Below are 23163 nucleotides of genomic sequence, written 5' to 3'. Positions count from 1 at the left end.
CCGGGCCCTGGACACGAACGATGGCCTTTCCCCTGAGAAACAAAACGCACACGCCCGGTTCCTCATCTCAGTTTGCAGGAGGCACTTGGCTCTGTCAAACCTGCCGCAGTTGCCTGTCGTGGTTCCTTCAGTCCGGGAGGCATCCGGATCGGTGCGGAATTTCAGCAGGCAGCCGGCCACTCCGGGCCACCGGGCCCTGGACACGAACGATGGCCTTTCCCCTGAGAAACAAAATTCAGCAGGCCAGGTTCCTGATGTCAGTTTGCAGGAGGCACTTGGCACTGTCAAACCAGCCACAGTTGCCTGGGGGGGCACCTTGCATCTGGGCCATATCGTGATCTGTGTGGAATTTCAGCAGGCAGCCGGCCCCTCGGGGCCACCCGGCCCCGGACAGGAACGATGGCCTTTCCCCTGAGAAACAAAACTCACCAGGCCAGGTTCCTCATCTCTGTTTGCAGGAGGCACTTGGCACTGTCAAACCAGCCACAGTTGCCTGTAGTGGTACCTTCGCTCTGGGAGGCATCCTGATCGGTGCGGAATTTCAGCAGGCAGCCGGCCACTCCGTGCCACCGGGCCCTAGACACGAACGATGGCCTTTCCCCTGAGAAACAAAATGCACCAGGCCAGGTTCCTGGTGTCAGTTTGCAGGAGGCACTTGGCACTGTCAAACCAGCCACAGTTGCCTGTGGGGGCACCTTGCATGTAGGAGGCATCCTGATCCGTGCGGAATTTCAGCAGGCAGCCGGCCACTCCGGGCCACCGGGCCCTGGATCTAAACCATGGCCTTTCCCTTAGAAACTAAAGTCACCAGGCCAGGTTCCAGATGTCAATTTGCAGGAGGCACTTGGCGCTGTCAAAGCAGCCACAGTTGCCTGTGGTGGTACCTTCGGTCCGGGAGGGATCCTGATCGGTGTGGAATTTCAGTAGGCAGCCGGCCACTCCGGGCCACCGGGCCCTGGACACGAACGATGGCCTTTCCCCTGAGAAACAAAATTCAGCAGGCCAGGTTCCTGATGTCAGTTTGCAGGAGGCACTTGGCACTGTCAAACCAGCCACAGTTGCCTGGGGGGGCACCTTACATATAGGACGTATCCTGATCCGTGCGGAATTTCAGCAGGCAGCCGGCCACTCCGGGCCACCGGGCCCTGGATATCAACCATGGCCTTTCCCTTAGAGACACAAGTCACCAGGCCAGGTTCCTGCTGTCAGTTTGCAGGCGGCAATTGGCACTGTCAAACCAGCCGCAGATGCCTGTCATGGTACCTTCAGTCCGGGAGGCATCCTGATCGGTGCGGAATTTCAGCAGGCAGCCGGCCACTCCAGGCCACCGGGCCCTGGACACGAACGATGGCCTTTCCCCTGAGAAACAAAATTCAGCAGGCCAGGTTCCTGATGTCAGTTTGCAGGAGGCACTTGGCACTGTCAAACCAGCCACAGTTGCCTGGGGGGGCACCTTGCATCTGGGCCATATCGTGATCTGTGTGGAATTTCAGCAGGCAGCCGGCCCCTCGGGGCCACCCGGCCCCGGACAGGAACGATGGCCTTTCCCCAGAGAAACAAAACTCACCAGGCCAGGTTCCTGATGTCAGTTTGCAGGAGGCACTTGGCACTGTCAAACCAGCCACCGTTGCCTGTGGTGGTACCTACGGCCCGGGAGGCATCCTGATCGGTGCGGAATTTCAGCAGGCAGCCGGCCACTCCGGGCCACCGGGCCCTGGACACGAACGATGGCCTTTCCACAGAGAAACAAAACGCACCAGGCCCGGTTCCTCATCTCAGTTTGCAGGAGGCACTTGGCACTGTCAAACCAGCCACAGTTGCCTGCGGTGGTACCTTCGGTCTGGGAGGCATCCTGATCGGTGCGGAATTTCAGCAGGCAGCCGGCCACTCCGGGCCACCGGCCCTAGACACGAACGATGGCCTTTCCCCTGAGAAACAAAACACACCAGGCCAGGTTCCTGGTGTCAGTTTGCAGGAGGCACTTGGCACTGACAAACCAGCCACAGTTGCCTGTGGGGGCACCTTGCATGTAGGAGGCATCCTGATCCGTGCGGAATTTCAGCAGGCAGCCGGCCACTCAGGGCCACCGGGCCCTGGATCTAAACCATGGCCTTTCCCTTAGAAACACAAGTCACCAGGCCAGGTTCCTGCTGTCAGTTTGCAGGCGGCAATTAGCACTGTCAAACCAGCCGCAGATGCCTGTCGTGGTACCTTCAGTCCGGGAGGCATCCTGATTGGTGCGGAATTTCAGCAGGCAGCCGGCCACTCCAGGCCACCGGGCCCTGGACACGAACGATGGCCTTTCCCCTGAGAAACAAAACACACCAGGCCAGGTTCCTGGTGTCAGTTTGCAGGAGGCACTTGGCACTGACAAACCAGCCACAGTTGCCTGTGGGGGCACCTTGCATGTAGGAGGCATCCTGATCCGTGCGGAATTTCAGCAGGCAGCCGGCCACTCCGGGCCACCGGGCCCTGGATCTAAACCATGGCCTTTCCCTTAGAAACACAAGTCACCAGGCCAGGTTCCTGCTGTCAGTTTGCAGTCGGCAATTGGCACTGTCAAACCAGCCGCAGATGCCTGTCGTGGTTCCCTCAGTCCGGGAGGCATCCTGATTGGTGCGGAATTTCAGCAGGCAGCCGGCCACTCCAGGCCACCGGGCCCTGGACACGAACGATGGCCTTTCCCCTGAGAAACAAAATGCACCAGGCCAGGTTCCTGATGTCTGTTTGCAGGAGGCACGTGGCACTCTCAAACCAGCCACAGTTGCCTGTGGGGGCACCTTGCATCTGGGATGTATCCTAATCGGTGCGGAATTTCAGCAGGCAGCCGGCCACTCCGGGCCACCGGGCCCTGGACATGAACGATGGCCTTTCCCCTGAGAAAGAAAACTCACCAGGCCAGGTTCCTGATGTCAGTTTGCAGGAGGCACGTGGCACTGTCAAACCAGCCACAGTTGCCTGTGGTGGTACCTTCGGCCCGGGAGGCATCCTGATCGGCGCGGAATTTCAGCAGGCAGCCGGCCACTCCGGGCCACCGGGCCCTGGATATCAACCATGGCCTTTCCCTTAGAGACGCAAGTCACCAGGCCAGGTTCCTGCTGTCAGTTTGCAGGCGGCAATTGGCACTGTCAAACCAGCCGCAGATGCCTGTCGTGGTACCTTCAGTCCGGGAGGCATCCTGATTGGTGCGGAATTCCAGCAGGCAGCCGGCCACACCAGGCCATCAGGCCCTGGACACGAACGATGGCCTTTCCCCTGAGAAACAAAACTCCCCAGGCCAGGTTCCTCATCTCTGTTTGCAGGAGGCACTTGGCACTGTCAAACCAGCCACAGTTGCCTGTGGGGGCACCTTGCATCTGGGCGGTATCCTGATCCGTGCGGAATTTCAGCAGGCAGCCGGCCACTCCGGGCCACCGGGCCCTGGACACAAACGATGGCCTTTCCACAGAGAAACAAAACTCACCAGGCCAGGTTCCTGATGTCAGGTTTCAGGAGGCACGTGGCACTGTCAAACCAGCCACAGTTGCCTGTGGTGGTACGTTCGGCCCGGGAGGCATCCTGATCGGTGCGGAATTTCAGGAGGCAGACGGCCACTCCGGGCCACCGGGCCCTGGATATCAACCATGGCCTTTGCCTTAGAAACAAAAGTCACCAGGCCAGGTTCCTGATGTCCGTTTGCAGGCGGCATTTGGCACTGTCAAACCAGCTGCAGATGCCTGTCGTGGTACCTTCAGTCCGGGAGGCATCCTGATTGGTGCGGAATTTCAGCAGGCAGCCAGCCACTCCAGGCCATCGGGCCCTGGACACGAACAATGACCTTTCCCCTGAGAAACAAAACGCACCAGGCCCGGTTCCTCATGTCTGTTTGCAGGAGGCACTTGGCACTGTCAAACCAGCCACAGTTGCCTGCGGTGGTACCTTCGGTCCGGGAGGCATCCTGATCGGTGGATTAATTTCAGCAGGCAGCTGGCCACTCCAGGCCACCGGGCCCTGGACACGAACGATGGACTTTCCCCTGAAAAACAAAAGTCACCAGGCCAGGTTCCTGATGTCAGTTTGCAGGAGGCACGTGGCACTGTCAAACCAGCCACAGTTGCCTGTGGGGGCACCTTGCATCTGGGATGTATCCTAATCGGTGCGGAATTTCAGCAGGCAGCCGGCCACTCCGGGCCATCGGGCCCTGGACACGAACGATGGCCTTTCCACAGAGAAACAAAACGCACCAGGCCAGGTTCCTGATGTCAGTTTGCAGGAGGCACTTGGCACTGTCAAACCAGCCACAGTTGCCTGTCGTGGTTCCTTCAGTCCGGGAGGCATCCTGATCGGTGCAGAATTTCAGCAGGCAGCCGGACACTCCAGGCCATCGGGCCCTGGACACGAACGATGGCCTTTCCCCTGAGAAACAAAATTCAGCAGGCAGGTTCCTGATGTCAGTTTGCAGGAGGCACTTGGCACTGTCAAACCAGCCACAGTTGCCGGTGGGGGCACCTTACATATAGGACGTATCCTGATCCGTGCGGAATTTCAGCAGGCAGCCGGCCACTCCGGGCCACCGGGCCCTGGATATCAACCATGGCCTTTCCCTTAGAGACACAAGTCACCAGGCCAGGTTCCTGCTGTCAGTTTGCAGGCGGCAATTGGCACTGTCAAACCAGCCGCAGATGCCTGTCATGGTACCTTCAGTCCGGGAGGCATCCTGATCGGTGCGGAATTTCAGCAGGCAGCCGGCCACTCCAGGCCACCGGGCCCTGGACACGAACGATGGCCTTTCCCCTGAGAAACAAAACGCACACGCCCGGTTCCTCATCTCAGTTTGCAGGAGGCACTTGGCTCTGTCAAACCTGCCACAGTTGCCTGTCGTGGTTCCTTCAGTCCGGGAGGCATCCGGATCGGTGCGGAATTTCAGCAGGCAGCCGGCCACTCCGGGCCACCGGGCCCTGGACACGAACGATGGCCTTTCCCCTGAGAAACAAAATTCAGCAGGCCAGGTTCCTGATGTCAGTTTGCAGGAGGCACTTGGCACTGTCAAACCAGCCACAGTTGCCTGGGGGGGCACCTTGCATCTGGGCCATATCGTGATCTGTGTGGAATTTCAGCAGGCAGCCGGCCCCTCGGGGCCACCCGGCCCCGGACAGGAACGATGGCCTTTCCCCTGAGAAACAAAACTCACCAGGCCAGGTTCCTCATCTCTGTTTGCAGGAGGCACTTGGCACTGTCAAACCAGCCACAGTTGCCTGTAGTGGTACCTTCGGTCTGGGAGGCATCCTGATCGGTGCGGAATTTCAGCAGGCAGCCGGCCACTCCGTGCCACCGGGCCCTAGACACGAACGATGGCCTTTCCCCTGAGAAACAAAATGCACCAGGCCAGGTTCCTGGTGTCAGTTTGCAGGAGGCACTTGGCACTGTCAAACCAGCCACAGTTGCCTGTGGGGGCACCTTGCATGTAGGAGGCATCCTGATCCGTGCGGAATTTCAGCAGGCAGCCGGCCACTCCGGGCCACCGGGCCCTGGATCTAAACCATGGCCTTTCCCTTAGAAACTAAAGTCACCAGGCCAGGTTCCAGATGTCAATTTGCAGGAGGCACTTGGCGCTGTCAAAGCAGCCACAGTTGCCTGTGGTGGTACCTTCGGTCCGGGAGGGATCCTGATCGGTGTGGAATTTCAGCAGGCAGCCGGCCACTCCGGGCCACCGGGCCCTGGACACGAACGATGGCCTTTCCCCTGAGAAACAAAATTCAGCAGGCCAGGTTCCTGATGTCAGTTTGCAGGAGGCACTTGGCACTGTCAAACCAGCCACAGTTGCCTGGGGGGGCACCTTACATATAGGACGTATCCTGATCCGTGCGGAATTTCAGCAGGCAGCCGGCCACTCCGGGCCACCGGGCCCTGGATATCAACCATGGCCTTTCCCTTTGAGACAAAAGTCACCAGGCCAGGTTCCTGCTGTCAGTTTGCAGGCGGCAATTGGCACTGTCAAACCAGCCGCAGATGCCTGTCATGGTACCTTCAGTCCGGGAGGCATCCTGATCGGTGCGGAATTTCAGCAGGCAGCCGGCCACTCCAGGCCACCGGGCCCTGGACACGAACGATGGCCTTTCCCCTGAGAAACAAAACGCACCAGGCCCGGTTCCTCATCTCAGTTTGCAGGAGGCACTTGGCACTGTCAAACCAGCCACAGTTGCCGGTCGTGGTTCCTTCAGTCCGGGAGGCATCCGGATCGGTGCGGAATTTCAGCAGGCAGCCGGACACTCCGGGCCACCGGGCCCTGGACACGAACGATGGCCTTTCCCCTGAGAAACAAAACTCACCAGGCCAGGTTCCTGATGTCAGTTTGCAGGAGGCACTTGGCACTGTCAAACCAGCCACAGTTGCCTGCGGTGGTACCTTCGGTCTGGGAGGCATCCTGATCGGTGCGGAATTTCAGCAGGCAGCCGGCCACTCCGGGCCACCGGCCCTAGACACGAACGATGGCCTTTCCCCTGAGAAACAAAACACACCAGGCCAGGTTCCTGGTGTCAGTTTGCAGGAGGCACTTGGCACTGACAAACCAGCCACAGTTGCCTGTGGGGGCACCTTGCATGTAGGAGGCATCCTGATCCGTGCGGAATTTCAGCAGGCAGCCGGCCACTCCGGGCCACCGGGCCCTGGATCTAAACCATGGCCTTTCCCTTAGAAACACAAGTCACCAGGCCAGGTTCCTGCTGTCAGTTTGCAGGCGGCAATTGGCACTGTCAAACCAGCCGCAGATGCCTGTCGTGGTACCTTCAGTCCGGGAGGCATCCTGATTGGTGCGGAATTTCAGCAGGCAGCCGGCCACTCCAGGCCACCGGGCCCTGGACACGAACGATGGCCTTTCCCCTGAGAAACAAAACTCACCAGGCCAGGTTCCTGATGTCAGTTTGCAGGAGGCACGTGGCACTGTCAAACCAGCCACAGTTGCCTGTCGTGGTTCCTTCAGTCCGGGAGGCATCCGGATCGGTGCGGAATTTCAGCAGGCAGCCGGCCACTCCGGGCCACCGGGCCCTGGACACGAACCATGGCCTTTCCCCTGAGAAACAAAATTCAGCAGGCCAGGTTCCTGATGTAAGTTTGCAGGAGGCACTTGGCACTGTCAAACCAGCCACAGTTGCCTGGGGGGGCACCTTACATATAGGACGTATCCTGATCCGTGCGGAATTTCAGCAGTCAGCCGGCCACTCCGGGCCACCGGGCCCTGGATATCAACCATGGCCTTTCCCTTAGAGACACAAGTCACCAGGCCAGGTTCCTGCTGTCAGTTTGCAGGCGGCAATTGGCACTGTCAAACCAGCCGCAGATGCCTGTCGTGGTACCTTCAGTCCGGGAGGCATCCTGATTGGTGCGGAATTTCAGCCGGCAGCCGGCCACTCCAGGCCACCGGGCCCTGGACACGAACGATGGCCTTTCCACAGAGAAACAAAACGCACCAGGCCCGGTTCCTCATCTCAGTATGCAGGAGGCACTTGGCACTGTCAAACCAGCCACAGTTGCCTGCGGTGGTACCTTCGGTCTGGGAGGCATCCTGATCGGTGCGGAATTTCAGCAGGCAGCCGGCCACTCCGGGCCACCGGCCCTAGACACGAACGATGGCCTTTCCCCTGAGAAACAAAACACACCAGGCCAGGTTCCTGGTGTCAGTTTGCAGGAGGCACTTGGCACTGACAAACCAGCCACAGTTGCCTGTGGGGGCACCTTGCATGTAGGAGGCATCCTGATCCGTGCGGAATTTCAGCAGGCAGCCGGCCACTCCGGGCCACCGGGCCCTGGATCTAAACCATGGCCTTTCACTTAGAAACACAAGTCACCAGGCCAGGTTCCTGCTGTCAGTTTGCAGGCGGCAATTAGCACTGTCAAACCAGCCGCAGATGCCTGTCGTGGTACCTTCAGTCCGGGAGGCATCCTGATTGGTGCGGAATTTCAGCAGGCAGCCGGCCACTCCAGGCCACCGGGCCCTGGACACGAACGATGGCCTTTCCCCTGAGAAACAAAACACACCAGGCCAGGTTCCTGGTGTCAGTTTGCAGGAGGCACTTGGCACTGACAAACCAGCCACAGTTGCCTGTGGGGGCACCTTGCATGTAGGAGGCATCCTGATCCGTGCGGAATTTCAGCAGGCAGCCGGCCACTCCGGGCCACCGGGCCCTGGATCTAAACCATGGCCTTTCCCTTAGAAACACAAGTCACCAGGCCAGGTTCCTGCTGTCAGTTTGCAGGCGGCAATTGGCACTGTCAAACCAGCCGCAGATGCCTGTCGTGGTACCTTCAGTCCGGGAGGCATCCTGATTGGTGCGGAATTTCAGCAGGCAGCCGGCCACTCCAGGCCACCGGGCCCTGGACACGAACGATGGCCTTTCCCCTGAGAAACAAAATGCACCAGGCCAGGTTCCTGATGTCTGTTTGCAGGAGGCACGTGGCACTCTCAAACCAGCCACAGTTGCCTGTGGGGGCACCTTGCATCTGGGATGTATCCTAATCGGTGCGGAATTTCAGCAGGCAGCCGGCCACTCCGGGCCACCGGGCCCTGGACACGAACGATGGCCTTTCCACAGAGAAACAAAACTCACCAGGCCAGGTTCCTGATGTCAGTTTTCAGGAGGCACGTGGCACTGTCAAACCAGCCACAGTTGCCTGTGGTGGTACGTTCGGCCCGGGAGGCATCCTGATCGGTGCGGAATTTCAGGAGGCAGACGGCCACTCCGGGCCACCGGGCCCTGGATATCAACCATGGCCTTTGCCTTAGAAACAAAAGTCACCAGGCCAGGTTCCTGATGTCCGTTTGCAGGCGGCATTTGGCACTGTCAAACCAGCTGCAGATGCCTGTCGTGGTACCTTCAGTCCGGGAGGCATCCTGATTGGTGCGGAATTCCAGCAGGCAGCCGGCCACACCAGGCCATCAGGCCCTGGACACGAACGATGGCCTTTCCCCTGAGAAACAAAACTCCCCAGGCCAGGTTCCTCATCTCTGTTTGCAGGAGGCACTTGGCACTGTCAAACCAGCCACAGTTGCCTGTGGGGGCACCTTGCATCTGGGCGGTATCCTGATCCGTGCGGAATTTCAGCAGGCAGCCGGCCACTCCGGGCCACCGGGCCCTGGACACAAACGATGGCCTTTCCACAGAGAAACAAAACTCACCAGGCCAGGTTCCTGATGTCAGTTTTCAGGAGGCACGTGGCACTGTCAAACCAGCCACAGTTGCCTGTGGTGGTACGCTCGGCCCGGGAGGCATCCTGATCGGTGTGGAATTTCAGTAGGCAGCCGGCCACTCCGGGCCACCGGGCCCTGGACACGAATGATGGCCTTTCCCCTGAGAAACAAAACTCACCAGGCCAGGTTCCTCATCTCTGTTTGCAGGAGGCACTTGGCACTGTCAAACCAGCCACAGTTGCCTGGGGGGGCACCTTACATATAGGACGTATCCTGATCCGTGCGGAATTTCAGCAGGCAGCCGGCCACTCCGGGCCACCGGGCCCTGGATATCAACCATGGCCTTTCCCTTAGAGACACAAGTCACCAGGCCAGGTTCCTGCTGTCAGTTTGCAGGCGGCAATTGGCACTGTCAAACCAGCCGCAGATGCCTGTCGTGGTACCTTCAGTCCGGGAGGCATCCTGATTGGTGCGGAATTTCAGCAGGCAGCCGGCCACTCCAGGCCACCGGGCCCTGGACAAGAACGATGGCCTTTCCCCAGAGAAACAAAACTCACCAGGCCAGGTTCCTGATGTCAGTTTGCAGGAGGCACGTGGCACTGTCAAACCAGCCACAGTTGCCTGTGGGGGCACCTTGCATCTGGGATGTATCCTAATCGGTGCGGAATTTCAGCAGGCAGCCGGCCACTCCGGGCCATCGGGCCCTGGACACGAACGATGGCCTTTCCACAGAGAAACAAAACGCACCAGGCCAGGTTCCTGATGTCAGTTTGCAGGAGGCACTTGGCACTGTCAAACCAGCCTCAGTTGCCTGTCGTGGTTCCTTCAGTCCGGGAGGCATCCTGATCGGTGCGGAATTTCAGCAGGCAGCCGGCCACTCCAGGCCATCGGGCCCTGGACACGAACAATGGCCTTTCCCCTGAGAAACAAAACGCACCAGGCCAGGTTCCTGATGTCTGTTTGCAGGAGGCACGTGGCACTGTCAAACCAGCCACAGTTGCCTGTCGTGGTTCCCTCAGTCCGGGAGGCATCCTGATTGGTGCGGAATTTCAGCAGGCAGCCGGCCACTCCGGGCCACCGGGCCCTAGACATGAACGATGGCCTTTCCCTTAGAAACAAAATTCAGCAGGCAGGTTCCTGATGTCAGTTTGCAGGAGGCACTTGGCACTGTCAAACCAGCCACAGTTGCCTGGGGGGGCACCTTACATATAGGACGTATCCTGATCCGTGCGGAATTTCAGCAGGCAGCCGGCCACTCCGAGCCACCGGGCCCTGGATATCAACCATGGCCGTTCCCTTACAAACAAAACTCACTAGGCCAGGTTCCTGCTGTCAGTTTGCAGGCGGCAATTGGCACTGTCAAACCAGCCACAGATGCCTGTCGTGGTACCTTCAGTCCGGGAGGCATCCTGATCTGTGTGGAATTTCAGCAGGCAGCAGGCCACTCGGGGCCACCCGGCCCCGGACAGGAACGATGGCCTTTCCCCTGAGAAACAAAACTCACCAGGCCAGGTTCCTGATGTCAGTTTGCAGGAGGCACGTGGCACTGTCAAACCAGCCACTGTTGCCTGTGGTGGTACCTTCGGCCCGGGAGGCATCCTGATCGGTGCGGAATTTCAGCAGGCAGCCGGCTACTCCGGGCCACCAGGCCCTGGACACGAACGATGGCCTTTCCACAGAGAAACAAAACGCACCAGGCCAGGTTCCTGGTGTCAGTTTGCAGGAGGCACGTGGCACTGTCAAACCAGCCACAGTTGCCTGTGGGGGCACCTTGCATGTAGGAGGCATCCTGATCCGTGCGGAATTTCAGCAGGCAGCCGGCCACTCCAGGCCACCGGGCCCTGGATCTAAACCATGGCCTTTCCCTTAGAAACTAAAGTCACCAGGCCAGGTTCCAGATGTCAATTTGCAGGAGGCACTTGGCGCTGTCAAAGCAGCCACAGTTGCCTGTGGTGGTACCTTCGGTCCGGGAGGGATCCTGATCGGTGTGGAATTTCAGTAGGCAGCCGGCCACTCCGGGCCACCGGGCCCTGGACACGAACGATGGCCTTTCCCCTGAGAAACAAAACTCACCAGGCCAGGTTCCTCATCTCTGTTTGCAGGAGGCACTTGGCACTGTCAAACCAGCCACAGTTGCCTGGGGGGGCACCTTACATATAGGACGTATCCTGATCCGTGCGGAATTTCAGCAGGCAGCCGGCCACTCCGGGCCACCGGGCCCTGGATATCAACCATGGCCTTTCCCTTAGAGACACAAGTCACCCGGCCAGGTTCCTGCTGTCAGTTTGCAGGCGGCAATTGGCACTGTCAAACCAGCCGCAGATGCCTGTCGTGGTACCTTCAGTCCGGGAGGCATCCTGATTGGTGCGGAATTTCAGCAGGCAGCCGGCCACTCCAGGCCACCGGGCCCTGGACAAGAACGATGGCCTTTCCCCAGAGAAACAAAACTCACCAGGCCAGGTTCCTGATGTCAGTTTGCAGGAGGCACGTGGCACTGTCAAACCAGCCACAGTTGCCTGTGGGGGCACCTTGCATCTGGGATGTATCCTAATCGGTGCGGAATTTCAGCAGGCAGCCGGCCACTCCGTGCCATCGGGCCCTGGACACGAACGATGGCCTTTCCACAGAGAAACAAAACGCACCAGGCCAGGTTCCTGATGTCAGTTTGCAGGAGGCACTTGGCACTGTCAAACCAGCCACAGTTGCCTGTCGTGGTTCCTTCAGTCCGGGAGGCATCCGGATCGGTGCGGAATTTCAGCAGGCAGCCGGCCACTCCGGGCCATCGGGCCCTGGACACGAACAATGGCCTTTCCCCTGAGAAACAAAACGCACCAGGCCAGGTTCCTCATCTCTGTTTGCAGGAGGCACGTGGCACTGTCAAACCAGCCACAGTTGCCTGTCGTGGTTCCCTCAGTCCGGGAGGCATCCTGATTGGTGCGGAATTTCAGCAGGCAGCCGGCCACTCCGGGCCACCGGGCCCTAGACATGAACGATGGTCTTTCCCTTAGAAACAAAATTCAGCAGGCAGGTTCCTGATGTCAGTTTGCAGGAGGCACTTGGCACTGTCAAACCAGCCACAGTTGCCTGGGGGGGCACCTTACATATAGGACGTATCCTGATCCGTGCGGAATTTCAGCAGGCAGCCGGCCACTCCAAGCCACCGGGCCCTGGATATCAACCATGGCCCTTCCCTTAGAAACAAAACTCACCAGGCCAGGTTCCTGCTGTCAGTTTGCAGGCGGCAATTGGCACTGTCAAACCAGCCGCAGATGCCTGTCGTGGTACCTTCAGTCCGGGAGGCATCCTGATCTGTGTGGAATTTCAGCAGGCAGCAGGCCACTCGGGGCCACCCGGCCCCGGACAGGAACGATGGCCTTTCCCCAGAGAAACAAAACTCACCAGGCCAGGTTCCTGATGTCAGTTTGCAGGAGGCACGTGGCACTGTCAAACCAGCCACAGTTGCCTGTGGGGGCACCTTGCATCTAGGACGTATCCTGATCCGTGCGGAATTTCAGCAGGCAGCCGGGCACAACCGGCCACCGGGCCCTGGACATGAACCATGGCCTTTGCTCAGAGAAACAAAACTCACCAGACCAGGTTCCTGATGTCAGTTTTCAGGAGGCACGTGGCACTGTCAAACCAGCCACAGTTGCCTGGGGCGGCACCTTGCATATAGGACATATCCTGATCCGTGCGGAATTTCAGCAGGCAGCCGGGCACTCCAGGCCATCGGGCCCTGGACACGAACGATGGGCTTTCCCCTGAGAAACAAAACTCACCAGGCCAGGTTCCTCATGTCTGTTTGCAGGAGGCACTTGGCACTGTCAAACCAGCCACAGTTGCCTGCGGTGGTACCTTCAGTCCGGGAGGCATCCTGATTGGTGCGGAATTTCAGCAGGCAGCCGGCCACTCCAGGCCATCGGGCCCTGGACACGAACGATGGCCTTTCCCCTGAGAAACAAAACTCACCAGGCCAGGTTCCTCATGTCTGTTTGCAGGAGGCACTTGGCACTGTCAAACCAGCCACAGTTGCCTGTCGTGGTTCCCTCAGTCCGGGAGGCATCCTGATTGGTGCGGAATTTCAGCAGGCAGCCGGCCACTCCAGGCCACCGGGCCCTAGACACGAACGATGGCCTTTCCCTTAGAAACAAAATTCAGCAGGCCAGGTTCCTGATGTCAGTTTGCAGGAGGCACTTGGCATTGTCAAACCAGCCACAGTTGCCTGCGGGGGCACCTTACATATAGGACGTATCCTGATCCGTGCGGAATTTCAGCAGGCAGCCGGCCACTCCGGGCCACCGGGCCCAGGATATCAACCATGGCCTTTCCCTTAGAAACAAAAGTCACCAGGCCAGGTTCCTGCGGTCAGTTTGCAGGCGGCACTTGGCACTGTCAAACCAGCCACAGTTTCCTGTGGTGGTACCTTCGGCCCGGGAGGCATCCAGATCGGTGCGGAATTTCAGCAGGCAGCCGGCCACTCCGGGCCACCGGGCCCTGGATATCAACCATGGCCTTTCCCTTAGAAACAAAAGTCACCAGGCCAGGTTCCTGCGGTCAGTTTGCAGGCGGCACTTGGCACTTTCAAACCAGCTGCAGATGCCTGTCGTGGTACCTTCAGTCCGGGAGGCATCCTGATCCGTGCGGAATTTCAGCAGGCAGCCGGCCACTCCGGGCCACCGGGCCCTGGACACGAACGATGGCCTTTCCCCTGAGAAACAAAACTCACCAGTCCAGGTTCCTCATCTCTGTTTGCAGGAGGCACTTGGCACTGTCAAACCAGCCACAGTTGCCTGTGGGGGCACCTTGCATCTAGGACGTATCCTGATCCGTGCGGAATTTCAGCAGGCAGCCGGCCACTCCCGGCCACCGGGCCCTGGACATGAACCATGGCCTTTCCTCAGAGAAACAAAACTCACCAGGCCAGGTTCCTGATGTCAGTTTTCAGGAGGCACGTGGCACTGTCAAACCAGCCACAGTTGCCTGTGGTGGTACCTTCGGTCCGGGAGGCATCCTGATCGGTGCGGAATTTCAGCAGGCAGCCGGCCACTCCAGGCCATCGGGCCCTGGACACGAACGATGGCCTTTCCCCTGAGAAACAAAACCCACTAGGCCAGGTTCCTGGTGTCAGTTTGCAGGAGGCACTTGGCACTGTCAAACCAGCCACAGTTGCCTGTGGGGGCACCTTGCATGTAGGAGGCATCCTGATCCGTGCGGAATTTCAGCAGGCAGCCGGCCACTCCAGGCCACCGGGCCCTGGATCTAAACCATGGCCTTTCCCTTAGAAACTAAAGTCACCAGGCCAGGTTCCAGATGTCAATTTGCAGGAGGCACTTGGCGCTGTCAAAGCAGCCACAGTTGCCGGTGGTGGTACCTTCGGTCCGGGAGGGATCCTGATCGGTGTGGAATTTCAGCAGGCAGCCGGCCACTCCGGGCCACCGGGCCCTGGACACGAACGATGGCCTTTCCCCTGAGAAACAAAACTCACCAGGCCAGGTTCCTCATCTCTGTTTGCAGGAGGCACTTGGCACTGTCAAACCAGCCACAGTTGCCTGCGGTGGTACCTTCGGTCCGGGAGGCATCCTGATCGATGCGGAATTTCAGCAGGCAGCCGGCCACTCCGGGCCACCGGGCCCTGGACACAAACGATGGCCTTTCCCCTGAGAAACAAAATTCAGCAGGCCAGCTTCCTGATGTCAGTTTGCAGGAGGCACTTGGCACTGTCAAACCAGCCACAGTTGCCTGTGGGGGCACCTTGCAGCTAGGGCGGATCCTGATTCGTGCGGAATTTCAGCAGGCAGCCGGCCACTCCGGGCCACCGGGCCCTGGATATCAACCATGGCCTTTCCCTTAGAAACAAAAGTCACCAGGCCAGGTTCCTGCTGTCAGTTTGCAGGCGGCAATTGGCACTGTCAAACCAGCTGCAGATGCCTGTCGTGGAACCTTCAGTCCGGGAGGCATCCTGATTGGTGCGGAATTTCAGCAGGCAGCCGGCCACTCCGGGCCACCGGGCCCTGGACATGAACGATGGCCTTTCCCCTGAGAAACAAAACTCACCAGGCCAGGTTCCTGATGTCAGTTTGCAGGAGGCACTTGGCACTGTCAAACCAGCCACAGTTGCCTGTCGGGGCACCTTGCATCTGGGACATATCCTGATCTGTGTGGAATTTCAGCAGGCAGCCGGCCACTCGGGGCCACCCGGCCCCGGACAGGAACGATGGCCTTTCCCCAGAGAAACAAAACTCACCAGGCCAGGTTCCTGATGTCACTTTGCAGGAGGCACGTGGCACTTGAAAACCAGCCACAGTTGCCTGTGGTGGTACCTTCGGCCCGGGAGGCATCCTGATCGGTGCGGAATTTCAGCAGGCATCCGGCCACTCCGGGCCACCGGGCCCTGGACACGAACGATGGCCTTTCCCCTGAGAAACAAAACGCAGAAGGCCAGGTTCCTGGTGTCAGTTTGCAGGAGGCACTTGGCACTGTCAAACCAGCCACAGTTGCCTGTGGGGGCACCTTGCATATAGGACGTATCCTGATCCGCGCGGAATTTCAGCAGGCAGCCGGCCCCTCCGGGCCACCGGGCCCTGGATATCAACCATGGCCTTTCCCTTAGAAACAAAACGCACCAGGCCAGGTTCCTGATGTCTGTTTGCAGGAGGCACGTGGCACTGTCAAACCAGCCACAGTTGCCTGTCGTGGTACCTTCAGTCCGGGAGGCATCCTGATTGGTGCGGAGCTTCAGCAGGCAGCCGGCCACTCCAGGCCATCAGGCCCTGGACACGAACGATGGCCTTTCCCCTGAGAAACAAAACTCCCCAGGCCAGGTTCCTCATCTCAGTTTGCAGGAGGCACTTGGCACTGTCAAACCAGCCACAGTTGCCTGTGGTGGTACCTTCGTTCCGGGCGGCATCCTGATCCGCGCGGAATTTCAGCAGGCAGCCGGCCACACCAGGCCATCGGGCCCTGGACACGAACGATGGCCTTTCCCCTGAGAAACAAAACGCACCAGGCCATTTTCCTGATGTCAGTTTGCAGGAGGCACGTGGCACTGTCAAACCAGCCACAGTTGCCTGTCGTGGTTCCTTCAGTCCGGGAGGCATCCGGATCGGTGCGGAATTTCAGCAGGCAGCCGGCCACTCCAGGCCATCGGGCCCTGGACACGAACGATGGCCTTTCCCCTGAGAAACAAAACTCACCAGGCCAGGTTCCTCATCTCTGTTTGCAGGAGGCACTTGGCACTGTCAAACCAGCCACAGTTGCCTGTAGTGGTACCTTCGCTCTGGGAGGCATCCTGATCGGTGCGGAATTTCAGCAGGCAGCCAGCCACTCCGGGCCACCGGGCCCTAGACACGAACGATGGCCTTTCCCCTGAGAAACAAAACTCACCAGGCCAGGTTCCTGGTGTCAGTTTGCAGGAGGCACTTGGCACTGTCAAACCAGCCACAGTTGCCTGTGGGGGCACCTTGCATGTAGGAGGCATCCTGATCCGTGCGGAATTTCAGCAGGCAGCCGGCCACTCCAGGCCACCAGGCCCTGGATCTAAACCATGGCCTTTCCCTTAGAAACTAAAGTCACCAGGCCAGGTTCCAGATGTCAATTTGCAGGAGGCACTTGGCGCTGTCAAAGCAGCCACAGTTGCCTGTGGTGGTACCTTCGGTCCGGGAGGGATCCTGATCGGTGTGGAATTTCAGTAGGCAGCCGGCCACTCCGGGCCACCGGGCCCTGGACACGAACGATGGCCTTTCCCCTGAGAAACAAAACTCACCAGGCCAGGTTCCTCATCTCTGTTTGCAGGAGGCACTTGGCACTGTCAAACCAGCCACAGTTGCCTGCGGTGGTACCTTCGGTCCGGGAGGCATCCTGATCGATGCGGAATTTCAGCAGGCAGCCGGCCACTCCGGGCCACCGGGCCCTGGACACAAACGATGGCCTTTCCCCTGAGAAACAAAATTCAGCAGGCCAGGTTCCTGATGTCAGTTTGCAGGAGGCACTTGGCACTGTCAAACCAGCCACAGTTGCCTGTGGGGGCACCTTGCAGCTAGGGCGGATCCTGATTCGTGCGGAATTTCAGCAGGCAGCCGGCCACTCCGGGCCACCGGGCCCTGGATATCAACCATGGCCTTTCCCTTAGAAACAAAAGTCACCAGGCCAGGTTCCTGCTGTCAGTTTGCAGGCGGCAATTGGCACTGTCAAACCAGCTGCAGATGCCTGTCGTGGAACCTTCAGTCCGGGAGGCATCCTGATTGGTGCGGAATTTCAGCAGGCAGCCGGCCACTCCGGGCCACCGGGCCCTGGACATGAACGATGGCCTTTCCCCTGAGAAACAAAACTCACCAGGCCAGGTTCCTGATGTCAGTTTGCAGGAGGCACTTGGCACTGTCAAACCAGCCACAGTTGCCTGTCGGGGCACCTTGCATCTGGGACATATCCTGATCTGTGTGGAATTTCAGCAGGCAGCCGGCCACTCGGGGCCACCCGGCCCCGGACAGGAACGATGGCCTTTCCCCAGAGAAACAAAACTCACCAGGCCAGGTTCCTGATGTCACTTTGCAGGAGGCACGTGGCACTGTCAAACCAGCCACAGTTGCCTGTGGTGGTACCTTCGGCCCGGGAGGCATCCTGATCGGTGCGGAATTTCAGCAGGCATCCGGCCACTCCGGGCCACCGGGCCCTGGACACGAACGATGGCCTTTCCCCTGAGAAACAAAACGCAGAAGGCCAGGTTCCTGGTGTCAGTTTGCAGGAGGCACTTGGCACTGTCAAACCAGCCACAGTTGCCTGTGGGGGCACCTTGCATATAGGACGTATCCTGATCCGCGCGGAATTTCAGCAGGCAGCCGGCCCCTCCGGGCCACCGGGCCCTGGATATCAACCATGGCCTTTCCCTTAGAAACAAAACGCACCAGGCCAGGTTCCTGATGTCTGTTTGCAGGAGGCACGTGGCACTGTCAAACCAGCCACAGTTGCCTGTCGTGGTACCTTCAGTCCGGGAGGCATCCTGATTGGTGCGGAGCTTCAGCAGGCAGCCGGCCACTCCAGGCCATCAGGCCCTGGACACGAACGATGGCCTTTCCCCTGAGAAACAAAACTCCCCAGGCCAGGTTCCTCATCTCAGTTTGCAGGAGGCACTTGGCACTGTCAAACCCACCACAGTTGCCTGTGGTGGTACCTTCGTTCCGGGCGGCATCCTGATCCGCGCCGAATTTCAGCAGGCAGCCGGCCACTCCAGGCCATCGGGCCCTGGACACGAACGATGGCCTTTCCCCTGAGAAACAAAACTCACCAGGCCAGGTTCCTCATCTCTGTTTGCAGGAGGCACTTGGCACTGTCAAACCAGCCACAGTTGCCTGTAGTGGTACCTTCGGTCTGGGAGGCATCCTGATCGGTGCGGAATTTCAGCAGGCAGCCGGCCACTCCGGGCCACCGGGCCCTAGACACGAACGATGGCCTTTCCCCTGAGAAACAAAACTCACCAGGCCAGGTTCCTGGTGTCAGTTTGCAGGAGGCACTTGGCACTGTCAAACCAGCCACAGTTGCCTGTGGGGGCACCTTGCATGTAGGAGGCATCCTGATCTGTGCGGAATTTCAGCAGGCAGCCGGCCACTCCAGGCCACCAGGCCCTGGATCTAAACCATGGCCTTTCCCTTAGAAACTAAAGTCACCAGGCCAGGTTCCAGATGTCAATTTGCAGGAGGCACTTGGCGCTGTCAAAGCAGCCACAGTTGCCTGTGGTGGTACCTTCGGTCCGGGAGGGATCCTGATCGGTGTGGAATTTCAGTAGGCAGCCGGCCACTCCGGGCCACCGGGCCCTGGACACGAACGATGGCCTTTCCCCTGAGAAACAAAACTCACCAGGCCAGGTTCCTCATCTCTGTTTGCAGGAGGCACTTGGCACTGTCAAACCAGCCACAGTTGCCTGGGGGGGCACCTTACATATAGGACGTATCCTGATCCGTGCGGAATTTCAGCAGGCAGCCGGCCACTCCGGGCCACCGGGCCCTGGATATCAACCATGGCCTTTCCCTTAGAGACACAAGTCACCAGGCCAGGTTCCTGCTGTCAGTTTGCAGGCGGCAATTGGCACTGTCAAACCAGCCGCAGATGCCTGTCGTGGTACCTTCAGTCCGGGAGGCATCCTGATTGGTGCGGAATTTCAGCAGGCAGCCGGCCACTCCAGGCCATCGGGCCCTGGACACGAACGATGGCCTTTCCCCAGAGAAACACAACTCACCAGGCCAGGTTCCTGATGTCAGTTTGCAGGAGGCACGTGGCACTGTCAAACCTGCCACAGTTGCCTGTGGTGATACCTTCGGCCCGGGAGGCATCCTGATCGGTGCGGAATTTCTGCAGGCAGCCGGCCACTCCGGGCCAGGGGACCCTGGACACGAACGATGGCCTTTCCACAGAGAAACAAAACTCACCAGGCCAGGTTCCTGGTGTCAGTTTGCAGGAGGCACTTGGCACTGTCAAACCAGCCACAGTTGCCTGTGGGGGCACCTTGCATATAGGAGGCATCCTGATCCGTGCGGAATTTCAGCAGGCAGCCGGCCACTCCGGGCCACCGGGCCCTGGGCAGGAACGATGGCCTTTCCCCTGAGAAACAAAACTCACCAGGCCAGGTTCCTGATGTCAGTTTGCAGGCGGCACGTGGCACTGTCAAACCAGCCACAGTTGCCTGCGGTGGTACCTTCGGCCCGGGAGGCATCCTGATCGGCGCGGAATTTAAGCAGGCAGCCGGCCACTCCGGGCCACCGGGCCCTGGACACGACCGATGGCCTTTCCACAGAGAAACAAAACGCACCAGGCCATTTTCCTGGTGTCAGTTTGCAGGAGGCACTTGGCACTGTCAAACCAGCCACAGTTGCCTGTGGGGGCACCTTGCTTATAGGACGTATCCTGATCCGTGCGGAATTTCAGCAGGCAGCCGGCCACTCCGGGCCACCGGGCCCTGGATATCAACCATGGCCTTTCCCTTAGAGACACAAGTCACCAGGCCAGGTTCCTGCTGTCAGTTTGCAGGCGGCAATTGGCACTGTCAAACCAGCCGCAGATGCCTGTCGTGGTACCTTCAGTCCGGGAGGCATCCTGATTGGTGCGGAATTCCAGCAGGCAGCCGGCCACACCAGGCCATCAGGCCCTGGACACGAACGATGGCCTTTCCCCTGAGAAACAAAACGCACCAGGCCCGGTTCCTCATGTCTGTTTGCAGGAGGCACGTGGCACTGTCAAACCAGCCACAGTTGCCTGTGGGGGCACCTTGCATCTGGGATGTATCTTAATCGGTGCGGAATTTCAGCAGGCAGCCGGCCACTCCGGGCCACCGGGCCCTGCACATGAACGACGGCCTTTCCCCTGAGAAAGAAAACTCACCAGGCCAGGTTCCTGATGTCAGTTTGCAGGAGGCACTTGGCACTGTCAAACCAGCCACAGTTGCCTGTGGGGGCACCTTGTATCTGGGACATATCGTGATCTGTGTGGAATTTCAGCAGGCAGCCGGCCCCTCGGGGCCACCCGGCCCCGGACAGGAACAATGGCCTTTCCCCAGAGAAACAAAACTCACCAGGCCAGGTTCCTGATGTCAGTTTGCAGGAGGCACTTGGCACTGTCAAACCAGCCACCGTTGCCTGTGGTGGTACCTACGGCCCGGGAGGCATCCTGATCGGTGCGGAATTTCAGCAGGCAGCCGGCCACTCCGGGCCACCGGGCCCTGGACACGAACGATGGCCTTTCCACAGAGAAACAAAACGCACCAGGCCAGGTTCCTGATGTCAGTTTGCAGGAGGCACTTGGCACTGTCAAACCAGCCACAGTTGCCTGTCGTGGTTCCTTCAGTCCGGGAGGCATCCTGATCGGCGCGGAATTTAAGCAGGCAGCCGGCCACTCCGGGCCACCGGGCCCTGGACACGACCGATGGCCTTTCCACAGAGAAACAAAACGCACCAGGCCATTTTCCTGGTGTCAGTTTGCAGGAGGCACTTGGCACTGTCAAACCAGCCACAGTTGCCTGTGGGGGCACCTTGCTTATAGGACGTATCCTGATCCGTGCGGAATTTCAGCAGGCAGCCGGCCACTCCGGGCCACCGGGCCCTGGATATCAACCATGGCCTTTCCCTTAGAGACACATGTCACCAGGCCAGGTTCCTGCTGTCAGTTTGCAGGCGGCAATTGGCACTGTCAAACCAGCCGCAGATGCCTGTCGTGGTACCTTCAGTCCGGGAGGCATCCTGATTGGTGCGGAATTCCAGCAGGCAGCCGGCCACACCAGGCCATCAGGCCCTGGACACGAACGATGGCCTTTCCCCTGAGAAACAAAACGCACCAGGCCCGGTTCCTCATGTCTGTTTGCAGGAGGCACGTGGCACTGTCAAACCAGCCACAGTTGCCTGTGGGGGCACCTTGCATCTAGGAGGCATCCTGATCCGTGCGGAATTTCAGCAGGCAGCCGGCCACTCCGGGCCACCGGGCCCTGGGCAGGAACGATGGCCTTTCCCCTGAGAAACAAAACTCACCAGGCCAGGTTCCTGATGTCAGTTTGCAGGCGGCACGTGGCACTGTCAAACCAGCCACAGTTGCCTGCGGTGGTACCTTCGGCCCGGGAGGCATCCTGATCGGCGCGGAATTTAAGCAGGCAGCCGGCCACTCCGGGCCACCGGGCCCTGGACACGACCGATGGCCTTTCCACAGAGAAACAAAACGCACCAGGCCATTTTCCTGGTGTCAGTTTGCAGGAGGCACTTGGCACTGTCAAACCAGCCACAGTTGCCTGTGGGGGCACCTTGCTTATAGGACGTATCCTGATCCGTGCGGAATTTCAGCAGGCAGCTGGCCACTCGGGGCCACCCGGCCCCGGACAGGAAGGATGGCCTTTCCCCAGAGAAACAGAACTCACCAGGCCAGGTTCCTGATGTCAGTTTGCAGGAGGCACGTGGCACTGTCAAACCAGCCACTGTTGCCTGTGGTGGTACCTTTGGCCCGGGAGGCATCCTGATCGGTGCGGAATTTCAGCAGGCAGACGGATACTCCGGGCCACCAGGCCCTGGACACGAACGATGGCCTTTCCACAGAGAAACAAAACGCACCAGGCCAGGTTCCTGGTGTCAGTTTGCAGGAGGCACGTGGCACTGTCAAACCAGCCACAGTTGCCTGTGGGGGCACCTTGCATCTAGGAGGCATCCTGATCCGTGCGGAATTTCAGCAGGCAGCCGGCCACTCCGGGCCACCGGGCCCTGGACACGAACGATGGCCTTTCCCCTGAGAAACAAAACTCACCAGGCCAGGTTCCTCATCTCTGTTTGCAGGAGGCACTTGGCACTGTCAAACCAGCCACAGTTGCCTGTGGGGGCACCTTGCATCTAGGACGTATCCTGATCCGTGCGGAATTTCAGCAGGCAGCCGGGCACTCCCGGCCACCGGGCCCTGGACATGAACCATGGCCTTTCCGCGGAGAAACAAAACTCACCAGACCAGGTTCCTGATGTCAGTTTTCAGGAGACACGTTGCACTGTCAAACCAGCCACAGTTGCCTGTGGTGGTACCTTCAGCCCGGGAGGCTTCCTGATTGGTGCGGAATTTCAGCAGGCAGCCGGCCACTCCGGGCCACCGGGCCCTGGACACGAACGATGGCCTTTCGCCAGAGAAACAAAAGTCACCAGGTCAGGTTCCTGATGTCAGTTTGCAGGAGGCACTTGGCACTGTCAAACCAGCCACAGTTGCCTGGGGCGGCACCTTGCATATAGGACGTATCCTGATCCGTGCGGAATTTCAGCAGGCAGCCGGCCACTCCGGGCCACCGGGCCCTGGATATCAACTATGGCCTTTCCCTTAGAGACACAAGTCACCAGGCCAGGTTCCTGCTGTCAGTTTGCAGGCGGCAATTGGCACTGTCAAACCAGCCGCAGATGCCTGTCGTGCTACCTTCAGTCCGGGAGGCATCCTGATTGGTGCGGAATTCCAGCAGGCAGCCGGCCACACCAGGCCATCCGGCCCTGGACACGAACGATGGC

The sequence above is a fragment of the Passer domesticus genome, chromosome W (assembly GCF_036417665.1).
Source record: "Passer domesticus isolate bPasDom1 chromosome W, bPasDom1.hap1, whole genome shotgun sequence".
NCBI lineage: Eukaryota > Metazoa > Chordata > Aves > Passeriformes > Passeridae > Passer > Passer domesticus.
The sequence above is the reverse complement of the archived record's forward strand: the minus strand, read 5'-3'. Positions refer to the sequence as shown.